We start from the raw sequence: 9041 nt of genomic DNA, 5'->3' as shown, positions 1-9041 counted from the left end.
AAATCCTGTGCTGGCACAGCCTGCCTGAGCCCTGCCCTCCACGCTTCTCCAGAGGCTCTGACACTGAGTCCTCTGAGGGAATCCACAAAATTAGAGAGTTTTGGGAAAGCTGCAAAAGGCAGGTCTCAGATACAGCAGAACTGTGATTAGAGCCAAGCAGCAGCCGTGAGATAGGTCAGCAGAAAAATTATTTAAACTGCAGAAAAGCAAGGACAAATAGAACAATGGTCTGTGTATTAACACTGGTCTAGAATAAATCTCCAAGCTACAGAAAAGTTGATCTAGCAAGATATTGGGAAGGTTGAAGCTTAATAATGGAGCTCAGTGCACTGTGTTTTAAGGCTTACTAGTAGGTATTGTCTTTGAAATAAACAAGCACTGTTTTAACCAAAGGTACCTGTGCTTACAGTGATTGGATAGAACTACTGTCAATATGCTTTTGCTTTGTGTGATTGGGCCAAAAACTTATAAAGTAAGTTTTAACATTAAGTTCTTTGTCTGCTGCCTGGGATGTGAGCTGCTGGCATCTTCCCATTGTCATAACCATGTAATGAGACTGATGCTGGAAAACAAACAGCTCGAGGCGCGTTCCTCAGCAGCCTCGGCCCGCTCGTGATTTCTACATAGTCCCTGCCAGCGTCAAATGGCACGGCTTGATTTGCAGGGCAGACAGTCTTAAACATCTGCAATATCCTATCAGAGTCCTAGTTTGGCTTCATTCAAAGAAAGAGGAGAGTGCACCTAACACTGACCACTTGTTAGGCAACATCTTCCACTTTGCCCTTGTACCCCTACAGAGAGGCTGTCTGCAAAATGCCCAGAACACCATCCAAATCTGCAGCAAGGACAGGAAAAGCAGGCAGAGAATCTTTCTGTTTTCAAGATCCCCCTTCCTAGGCGACTTGACCCTTTCTACCTGATTCTCACTTGAGATCTACCCATGATAGAGCACTGCAGGAAAACACTTTAAAGGGTCATTAACCAGAGCCTGCTTGGAAAGCAAGGGTAGAAACTCTTTCCCTCCCTGATGGGATGCGGGCCAGCAACTGCTGCTCTGAAGATGTGCAGCTGCTCCTGTCTGGAGAGGCCATGGAAGGGCTGTGATGGTCTACGGGAACCAGAGGAACGATGAGCTCAGGTTGGCATTTGAGCTTCATGGGAACAAGCAGAATGAAGAGCTCACAGTGGAGATGAAATTTGCCTGTGCCTGGCTCCTCCGATGAAGCCCCAAGAAGTCCAGATGAAGCAAACACCTTCTCCCAAGAAGCTAGGAAACCTCAGAGTCCTGACCACCTGCACTTAGCCTGGAAAGGCCGGGAGGCAGCTCTAAATCCTCAGGTGAGGCAGCACTGAGGTCCTGGTATGAGAGCGCTGTGTAGCAGTGTTGTCCAGAGCCACTGCCAGGAAGTTCTGGGAGCTCCAGTCTATGAGATTCAGTTCTACAATTTGAAAGAGCAATGCAGGTCACACCATGATGGCTAGAGAGCCCTGCCCTTCACCCGTGCTGCTGCAGCAGGTGTGGGTGCACATGTGCACACACACACGTACAGGGGAGGGGCAGCCTTCTGCGTGTCACTATGCCCAGCTGCTGGGGCCAGGTACCCTGCTCCAAGGCATCTACACCGTGCCCTAGACCACAGTCCCGCTAAGGCCACACAGGGACACTCCAGAAGGGGTCTGTGCTAGCCTGGGTACACCAAATAATACAGACAGCCCAGTTACACTGTCCTAGGAACAGCAATCCAGTGCAGAATGTTCTGGATACCCAGCACTCAACCCTGCAGCCTACTTACAGTAGTCGTTGAACATCTCTGGTGCATCCAAGACCCGTTCTGGCTTTGAGGGAATATTTCTGCTATTCTTCCTGCTGGATCCAGGTGCCATTTTCTGACTGTAGAGCACTTTCAGGTTATTCTGACAGCCTGTGTGCAGGGGAACAGGTTTGTTAACCTGAGTTAGGTTCCTCCCAGCTGAGTGCTGCTCACCCAACTAGGAATCTCTTGGAGTGAAAATAAAGTCCTAAGAGAAACACTCACAAGCCTGCAGTGCACTAAAATCACGGGCAGTATGAACTGCTGAACAGGGGTGAGCTACAATTTCCTCATTCATGGAAACAAATTTGACAAACACTTGGGTTTTTGAATCCCATTATATTTAGTTGCAGTTTAAGCTAGAAAGTGCACAGCAGAGGGTTTGATGCTCTTACAGACTTCATGAAGGTTTGGAACCTGCAGTATAGTGAAATGTCACCGACATCTTTTCATAAAAATCCTTTCTTTAGGATTTTTCTCCCTTCTGAGAAGCTGTGGCCTCAGCAACCAAAGGTAAACAATGGTTATCTGCTGCTGGGGAATGCAACAGGTGGATGTGTGATTGGTCGTGGGTGGATGTTTGGATTTACTGACCACTCAAGGCAGAGCTAGGTCTCGCTCTCTGCTGAGACACAGCCCTTTGTTTATTCATTCTTTTTCTATTCTTAGCTTAGCTAGCTTCTGAGAACTTTCCTTCTATTTCTTTTAGTATAGTAATAATGTAATATATATCATAAAATAATAAATCAAGCCTTCTGAACATGAGGTCAAGATTCTCGTCTCTCTCTCCACCCTGAAGACCCTTGCAAGCCCTGTAACAGGTGACCAACTGGCAGTCATAGCAACTCTCCTAAATAAATTCACTGTAACTGTTATGCCCCCCCTCGACCTCAGGACCCTTAAGAAAGGAGACTCCAGCCTGTACAGCTCTCAGAAACCAGTTGATTTCTCCTGTGACCACACAGAGCCTCTGTGTTGCTGTTCCCCTGACCTGATCTCTCCTGCTGATTCAGCTCAGAGCCTGTATCATACCTTCTGGAGCATTCTGTGGTTTTCCTCTGAGGTGGAGGATTTTTGCCTCTTCTACATCAAAACCATTAAGATTCACTGCCCACGCTTTCTGTTGCTCCTACAGAGACAAATCACCCTCAGTGCAATGCATTTAAAACAATTCCCACACTGCAATTTAAACAGACACCTAAGTCCCCTTTTCTTAGAATCTGAAGATGTTTGCCTGTGCTGCAAGGGTCACTCACACAGAGGCAGGTCAAAGCAGTTTTTCCTCAGACTTTCATACATCATCCTGCTCACATTTTCACACAATGGCAAATTCAGTGTTATTGCCAGTGGGAAAAGCCACAGACACAAAGCGACCAGATGCTTCACAAACAGATTTCAGAAGACGGTGTAAAACATTCCAGAAGTGTTCCCTGTGCAGACATTGTCCTAGAATAGCTACCACCAGCAGTTTCACTTTGCATAGGCTCACAGCTTTGTGTTTGTGTTGCCTGCTACATTTTAAAGCCTCATTAGTCAAAAGCTAAATTTTGCTACCAGAAGCAGCATAGGCTTAGAGTGCATGGCAGTCTCTACAGCTTCAGTCTCATGCTAGGCTCCTGAAGCCCAGAGCTGCAAGTAGTGATGGCTGGGACTTGTCAGTCCCATGTGCCCACTTGATAGAACCTATTGTTCACTGCTCTGTAAAGGGGCAGGAAGGAGTAGCGGTTGTTGAAGCAATTGTAACTTAGCAACATGCTCACCTTCTTGGTAGGGGAATCCTCAGCAGGGTCATTCTCTTTGGTTAGGAGGAAATTTGCCATCTCCATCTGCATAGTGCTGCGTTTGGGAATGTAGCGATCCCCCCTAGCCTTTGTGGGGGTGCTTTGAATTTTGGATCCAGATTTACCTGCATTCACACATGAAAATATTGTCTTACACCTATTTAACAGCCTGTATTAGAGCTTTCACGGGAGCAAACCCAACACTCTTCCACATCACACCCACCAGACCAGTAGGACTCTGAGGTCTCATGCCACACAGTCACAACTAACTTATATTTTCCTCCCTGCCACCAAGTTGGTTAGGTACAGTGTGGTGCAACTCCTTGGGTCTAGTGCAACAATTCCAGAGTCCAGAGATAAGGGGAAGATACAAAAACGCTTACAGGATGTAAAGCTGTCAGGTAACAGTCCTGCCCACACTCATCCTAGCATACAGCTGTGCCAGCAAGGCTCAGCTGGGCGAACAGCAGCTGGCCAGCCCCAGTGCTCAGAGCTCTGCCCCTCATGCTGGCAAGGAGATGGGTGGCTGTCAGGAGCACAGCCCACCTCCTCCTGCCTGAGCAGCAGCCGGTACAGCAGCGTGGCAGGGAGCCCAGAGCCCCATGGCTACGTACAAGCAGCCTGGGTGAGGCTCCCGCACTCAACCTCTGCCGCCGGTGGCCGGCGCTCACCGGCTGTCGTGGACGGCGTCTTGCTGGAGCTGTGGGAGCGATTGGCCGGCTTCACGGGCGACACGCCGACGGGGCTGGGCCCGGGGCCGCTCTCCTTGGCCTTGCGCTGCCATCGCGCATGCGGCGCGTTCGGGATCAGCGTGTCCAGCTTCAGCAGCCCGTGCAGGTCCGCCTCCAACAGGAACTGCGCCATGGTCCTGCGGGCGGGCGGGGTTAGCTGTGCCCAGCGGCCGGGCTTAGCCTACTCCGACAGCCCCGCCGGCCTCCCCACCACCGGACTGTGCAAGCGCTCCGGCCGCTCCTCCCCGCCAACGCACACCCCCACTCCTCCCAGCCGCTCCTCGGGACACTCCGTCAGCCGATACGCCCTCCCTCCCTCCGCTCCTCGGGGCTCCTTGATCAGCCGGCACCTCTTCCAGCCGCTCTTTGGGGCTCCCTCCGATAAGCGACATTCTCACTTACCCTGCCCGCCTCACCACAGCCTCCCCGCTCGGGACTGCACCTCCAGGCCGCCTCTCCAGCCCTGTGGCACGCTCACCTCTGCGGCGCCGCTGTCGCTCGCCCGCCCCGCAGCATTTCAAATGGCGGGAGGACGGGACCCCGCTTGGCTGCTTCACACCCAACGGCCGCGCACTGTCCGGCGACGGCCGCGCGACGCAACGCGATTGGCTGAGCCGCGGGACGGGGCGGAGCGCTCCACGCGTGAAGTGAGGGGGCGGGACCAAGGGCGGGACCAGGGGCAGGACCAGGGGTGGGACCGGGGGCGGGACCAGGGCGGGACCAGGGCGGGGCGTTCTTGCTAAGGCGGGGCGATCCGGGCCGGGGGCGCGGCGGCGCAGGAGGGACCAGGCGGGGGCTCGGGGGGAACAGGAGTTTACGGCGGGGTGGGGGCGGTCGTGGCTGCCCGCGGCTCCCAGCCGCTCATGAGCAGATAGGACTGCTTGGCGATGTCGGTGCTGGACAGGCGGCCCCCAGCGTGCTCCGGCGGCGGGCCCCCCCTCACGCCGCGGGCTGGGCAGCACCTCCAGCAGGCAGGGCAGGACGGTCTCCTCCGGCTGCTGCTTGTCGAAGGCATGGCCTGGGGCGACATGGAGTGGACAGGGTAGGGGCTGCCCTTCAAGCTGCCCCCGGGAGCAGCTGAGTCGCCCTGCCCACCCACTCACCTGGCCGTGCTTGCTGCTTTCCTGGAGGAAGCCGCACAGAACACGGTGCAGCTCAGGAACAGGCGGTCAGAGTTTCTGCTTCATGTTGCTGGGTACGCAGGAAGGGGCATCGAATTGACCCTCAGACTTGAGGTGCCCTAATGCCCCATGCAAGGTGCCCAGGCTTGGTGCTGGACCCCCGCGCCTGCCCCCGGCACAGCCCTTACCTGTAGAGGGAGGGGAAGGTGCAGCGCAGCCCCAGGAGCGCTGCTGAGAAGAGCAGCGGCACCACCGTAACACTGGGGCTGAGCCAGCCTGCATCGGAGGAGGAATGCCGGAACTGTAGCCTTTCCCAGAGCCACCATCTCTGAGCCCCTCGCAGCCCCCTGCCCCGTGCCCCCCTCCCCATTTCCAGCACTGTCCGCCTCTTGCCCTCAGCCGTGTGGCTCCTGCGGCCGCCGCCTCCAGCCCTGCCCCTTACCCGCATCGGCCACGGCATCAACCACAACGGGTTTGGGCCCGGCGCTCCAGCTGCCCCGGTACCATGGCCCGCTGGGCTGGGCCCGCACCTGCGCGGGGTAGCGGGAGCCTGGCCGCAGCTCCAGGACCTCTTTCCTCGCTGCTCGCGGAACCTGCAGGACCTGCGGGGCAGAGCCGAGCTGGAGGCAGGGCTGCTGTGGGCTGGCACCAAGGAGCGGGTCCCGCTTGGCCCGACCCCGCGCCTGCCGTGTGTCAGCAGCGGAGGGGGGCAGCGCTGCTCGGGGTTTCCTGGGCAGGCCTTGCCTTCCAGTCATGGCTGTTCTCCATGGCATTGCGGACCTGGTAGTCCAGCTGCTCTGCAGGCAGCTCCAGGGGCGGCAGCCACTGCAGGCTCACCCGGCCCTGCGACGCTGTTGCCTGCACAAGCTGTGGGGCATCTGTGAGCACTGCTGGTGTTGGGGATAGGCATTTGTCACTCCTGTGAAACGGGACAGGGGACACTGTGTCCCCTGTGAGCCAAGCAGGGGCTGCGGTGGCACTGGGACTCACCAGCCTGGTGCAGCCAAAAGGGCTCCTTGAAGTAGCTGAGTGTGGGCAGCATGTGGGTCCTGGTGACATTCACCAGGACAGAGATGGCACTGCCAGCCTTGGGCTGGAAGGTGCAGGCATAGGTGCCCTGTGCCCCCCTGCTTACCTCCTCGCACTGTTGCCATGCATCTTCCCTGTGGGAGGAGTGGGGAGCCAGTCAGTCTCACCAAAGCATACCCACAGCCATCATTCCTCCTGCTCTTCCCCAGGAAAGCCACTGCTGCTTGTAGTTGGAGGTGCAATGTGGTGAGGGGGTATGAGATTGGTGGTGGAAGGGCAGGACAGAGCAGGGCATGGGCAAGGGGCCCAGTGTGGGATATTGGGACACAGCAGGACCAGTGGTCTCTGGGATGTGCCTGCATGGGTGCCACCTGCCTGCCATGCCCCTTACCTTGTGCCAGCCCCGCTCGGAAGTGGCCGGTAGAGGAGCTGGTGGGAGCTGTGGGGCTCTGCAGGGTCCCAGCCCCACTCGCAGCGCATGTGCCGCAGGTCAGGGGTTCTGCAGCACAGCCCGATGTCTCCTGGGCAGGGAGAGCCAGGACAGGGAGGGGGCTGCTTCCCCTTGGCCCCCCAAAACTTGGGAGTCACACCTTGCTACAACAGGACCCCCACCCCTGCAGCCCCAGGCGTGGGTGCCTCCCTGCTGTTGCTGCCAGCACCCTGCAGAGGGGATGGCTGCTCACCGGAGGAGTGGGGGGTCTCTGCAGCCAGAGCCTGCGACCAGGGCCCCCAGACGCCGTCCATGGAGGTACCGTCGGGCTTGCTGCGCAGCTGGTACAGATGTGGTACCTCACCCCTGGCTCCAGGCCCCGGACCACCACCCAAGTGTTGGCCTGGACCAGCCTCTGCAGGAAAGGGGCCAAGCTGAGGAGCAGCTGCAGGCTCCAAACACCCCTGCCCATCCCTGACACCTCTATGTACCTGTCCCAGTGCTGCTCATTTCAGAGGGTGCTGCCTTGGTGGAGAGAAAAATCAATCTTCTGCCTTTCAGGGAGCTGAACGAGAAGGGACTCTTCACCATCCAACACCTGGCTGGGTCCCATTCAGAGATCCTGCTTTGAAGCCTCTGTGAGGTTTGCTTGGCAGTTACCAGCGCGGTGAGAACATTGTTCTGAATTGTCCCCCATACTTCATACATGGTGTGTAGAGTTGGTATGTGCTTGTTCATCTCCATGTGTGCTCAGGGTCTGCCTTCATTTCTGGTTTTAGACTTGAGATTTCTAATTTCTGTCAGCTATGTATGCAGCTGTATTTACTGGCAGGTCGGGTATCTGACACTCATCTTTGAGTGCAAATGCAGAAACTGAGACGCTAATGATGGTATTTCCCAGTCTCTGCCCAAGCTGTAATTCAACACTGCAAATTATTCTGTAGACCTGAGCCTGTGTTTTCTGTTTCCTGGCTGAGTGCTTCAACTGCTGGTGTTGCTTTTTGGAACAGGAGCACCTGACTCTTTTATCTTTATGACTTGTGCCTTGATGATTTGAAAGCAGCCCATGCTTTAATTTTCTAGTAAAAGGGCCTAAAATGAAAGCTGTGGACATTTTAGAAGTGTTAAGTAGAACACTGAATGAATTTTTTATTTTAGGCCCACAGTGAGCAGGTCTGAGGCCAGAAATTGGTGCCAGAGTAAGTGCCTTTCTGTGCTTGTGCTCTCCAGCTCTTCCTGTACTTGTACGTTCCCCTGGACACAGTGGGATGTGTTGTCATTTCCTGGGACTTCTCCTGAAGGCAACTGGTTTTCTTTCCAAGGTGATTCTTATGTTTCCCCTCATGGCTTCCCCAGGTGACGAACCTCCGTTCCAAGGTGTCCTGCTCTGCCATTGTCACTCTGGGAGAGCTCTCTGTGACCTTGAAGAAGGACATGGACTCTGAGGTGGATGAGGGTGCTCAGGTCCTTCTCCAGATGGTGTCCAGCTCCCCAGAATTTCTTCAGAAAGCAGCCAGTCAGACCCTGGGGATCCTGGTGGAGAATGTGACTCCTGCACGAGCAATGACTGCTCTCATGGACATGGGAGTCAAGTAGGTTCTTCTTCTTTTAGTGATATTCTTCATGTTTGTGTGTGTGGGAGGGAGAAGGGATAAGACAGAGAATGGGAATGGTTGGAGGGAAGGGTCCTGTATCCTGCATCTTCTGTGAACTCAGTGACTTGATTCTCCAACCAACCTCACTTCCGTCTTCTCGTCACCTATTTCTGCCCTCCTGCAGCCCATCAGTTCTCAGAATCACAGAACTGTAGAATATGGGGAGCTGGAAGGGGCCCATCAGGACCATAGAGTCCAGCTCCTGGCCTTGCCCAGAACAGCCCAAGGGTCACACCAAGTGCCTGAGATTGCTGTCCAAATGCTCCTTCAGCCCTGTCAGGCTTGGTGCTGTGACCACTGCCCTGGGAAGCCTGTTCCAGTGCCCAACCACCCTCTGGGTGAAAAACCCTTTTTCCTGATATCCAAACTAAAGCTCCTCTGACTCAGCTTCCTGCTGCTCCCTGGAGTTCTCCCAGTCTGTCAGATTTTCCTAGATGTGGTGACTGATGGGGAAGGGAAAGTGCCTGCAAAGGCCAAGGATAG

At 55.2% G+C, this 9041-nt stretch overlaps 1 pseudogene; it reads right to left on the bottom strand.

The window, feature by feature from the left end:
• Window positions 1–5137: 5137 nt before the first annotated feature.
• On the bottom strand, window positions 5138–7647 carry LOC131570212 (thrombopoietin receptor-like; annotated as a pseudogene).
• Window positions 7648–9041: the final 1394 nt, after the last annotated feature.

The sequence above is a fragment of the Ammospiza caudacuta genome, chromosome 33, assembly GCF_027887145.1.
Source record: "Ammospiza caudacuta isolate bAmmCau1 chromosome 33, bAmmCau1.pri, whole genome shotgun sequence".
Taxonomy (NCBI): Eukaryota; Metazoa; Chordata; class Aves; order Passeriformes; family Passerellidae; genus Ammospiza; species Ammospiza caudacuta.
This window is presented reverse-complemented; position numbering and strand designations above follow the sequence as displayed.